Source organism: Austrofundulus limnaeus, unplaced genomic scaffold, assembly GCF_001266775.1.
Source record: "Austrofundulus limnaeus strain Quisiro unplaced genomic scaffold, Austrofundulus_limnaeus-1.0 Scaffold117, whole genome shotgun sequence".
NCBI lineage: Eukaryota > Metazoa > Chordata > Actinopteri > Cyprinodontiformes > Rivulidae > Austrofundulus > Austrofundulus limnaeus.
Window position 1 is genome coordinate 350,454 of NW_013952519.1, and position 2,951 is coordinate 353,404.

A 2,951-nucleotide genomic window follows, 5' to 3' on the forward strand; every position below is an offset into this window, starting at 1 on the left:
CCCCTGGAGGAGCTGGAAGAAGTGGCTGGGGAGAGGGAGGTCTGGGCCTCCCTTCTGAAGCTGCTGCCCCCGCGACCCGACCCCGGATAGGCGGAAGAAGATGGATGGATGGATGGATGGATGGATGGATGGATGGATGGAATTTACTCATTTCATTTTAAAAAAGAGATTCTCAAACTGGTGGTCTGCGAGTTATCTTGCGAGTCCTCAAAAAATTTCACTAAATTGTTAATTTGTTTTTTATTTTTAAAAATGCGTGGAGAACCACTGAAACAAACTTAATAAACTTTAAAAATATATATATTCCCATGGCATTTAGGGGTTAAAATTACAATAAATTATTTTTAATGGGATTTGTGAGGGGGGTCCCTGGAATTTTTTTGCCCTTCTAAGGGGTCCCTAAATGGTTTGAGAACCCCTGATTTAAAAACAAAACAAAAACAATGCAAATCAAATAAAATGAAAGGCAGCATGTCATAAAGCACAGAATAAACTTTAATGAAAGCTAAAGTAATCACTACATCTGTACTGATTAACGTTTGGGGTCACCCCGAGTCAAGATGGCCGTCGTATAAAAATGGTAGCATCTCAGGTAAAATCTGGTGTCTAACCTAAATTAACCTAGCCTAAAATTTGGTTTGTTATTAGCTAAGACTGTTCACTAACAGTAACTCTAAGAATTACACATTACGCCAAATATCAAACTGAAGGCCCGTGGGCCAAATGTGGCACGCCACAATATTTTATGTGGACCATGAGAGCTTTAAATATGTGTTAAAGTGCCTGTGACGTGATTTTTCTTTAATTACAAAAATTTAAAGAAAATATTCTAATATTTTAGAAATTTGGCATCACTCATATGATTTTTACCCAGATTTTAGCTAGTCTCTTGCTACATTTAGGTACCATTCTGCTACTTTTAGCTAGACTTTTGCTACAATTAGGTACCATTCTGCTAAATTTAGTTTCTAGCTAGTCCTTTGCTACATTTAGATACCATTCTGCCACTTTTAGCTTTTAGCTAGATTTTTTGCTACTTTTAGCTACCATTCTGCTAAAAATGTGGACCGTGAGAGCTTTAAATATGTGTTAAAGTGCCTGTGACATGCTTTTTCTTTAATTACAAAAATTTAAAGAAAAGATCCTATTATTTTAGAAATTTGGTATCACTCACATGATTTTTACCCAGTTTGTCACAAAACATGAATATTTGTTGCTAAATTTGGTGCAGTCCAAGTGAAACAGGAAGTGATGTCAAGGGGGAACTTTTTTAAAAACAGGGTAACTTCCTGGTCTTTATAAATGTGACTCCTTTATCTGAAAATGACTCAAAATAATCTACAGAAGCGTCTGATTCTTTGCAGTTTGATAGCCGTTGTAACAACTCATTCAGGCGTTCCCCTTTGACATCACTTCCTGTTTCTGCTCATGCGAATATCTCAACAACTGTTCATTTCAGTGTTGTGAATTTTTGTTTGCAATTCATCGTTAATGTTATCTTTCCAAATATGCACTCAAATATGTCACTTAAATTTAATGTCTCAGGCACTTTAATGTCTTAAAATAAGCTGCTTTAAAGCCAGCATTGATTATAAACTACGTCTCCCATGGTGCACGTTGATTATTTTACCTGCAAAAAAACTGCATCCCACCACTAAGTGGCGCTGCAACAGGGTTCAAGGCAAAATTCAGCATTTTGCCGCTATTTCGCAGACTATTTTTGCTGCGGACTAGTTGTACTGGGAAGTGGGAATTTCCCCAGTTATAAGTCGTAAATTTAAACTCACCTCCGGTGGGAATTCCCTGTGGGGAAGTGGGAGAGTTTAAAATACAAGATGGCAGCTACTCACCGCAACTCATCAGCGAGTAAAACTCTTACTTTTACTTTTTATGGTTTTTACGTTTTATTTATTTGACATTTCGTCCTTTTAGTACCTTTCATTGTTTATAAGAGGATGTGTTAAAGCGCTGTTTTTATGCAGGAAACACCAAGTAGAGCTCAGTTATTATTTGTTAGCTTTGTTGCGTTTCTTGTTCGACATTTTAGTTGAACTCAAAACATGGACGTTTATTACAACCGTGATGCTCATGGGGCCCTGGGTGAAAATGATTTTTGACTCTTCTTCTTTACTTTAAATAATTTTTAGAGTCAACGCAATTCAAGATGGCCGCCACAGCCAAGTTTCCTTAGGAAACTCAAACATGGCAACAGGTTTTTTATTCACCAACTACAACATTTTGCACCAAAAAGGTTCTCGGCTTTTTACAAGAACGCTGCCAGTAAACGTTGTGCTCTACGTCTGAACATCTTCTGCCAGTTAAGCTTTAAAAATTTCTACTGAAGTGAAAAAAAAAACTTTAAAAATTGGTGCAAAATAATAAATAAAACAGTTTTTTTCACTGATCAGAGCAGCACAACATCTCCTGTTGTTTTTAACTTTTGGCGACTCACCTTAAATCAGTCGTTTTTTAAAATTAGTCAACAAATAAAGAAGACAAAAACATCCATCAGACGTCAGGTCAAGTGATTTTTAAAGACGTATTGATTTCAGTTTGGCTAAAATAACTGACCCGTCTCTCAGATGAACTCAGTTATTGGTTTCCTGCCCTTTTTGATCCGACTGATCTGTGCTCCTCGATCGCCACATCGGCCTGCGAGTGTTTGTCGTCTCGGGGGAGAGGAAACGGGTCGACGTGGGAGGGGTCAGAGGTCAGGCGGAGGGAAATCCCTTTTGGGATTCAGATCTAATACGACTCGGTGACATTTGCACCGACTCTCCAGTAAATTACACGTAGGCAGGAATCATCACCTCTCAGGACCTCAAACACCTGATTTAATTAACAGTAAAGCAGCTAATTAGCACACGTTGAGTAACGCTCTATTAATCCTCAGACCCAGCTGAACTCTCACTGCATGTTTCAGATGTAAACGGTGTCGTTAGCACCAGTTG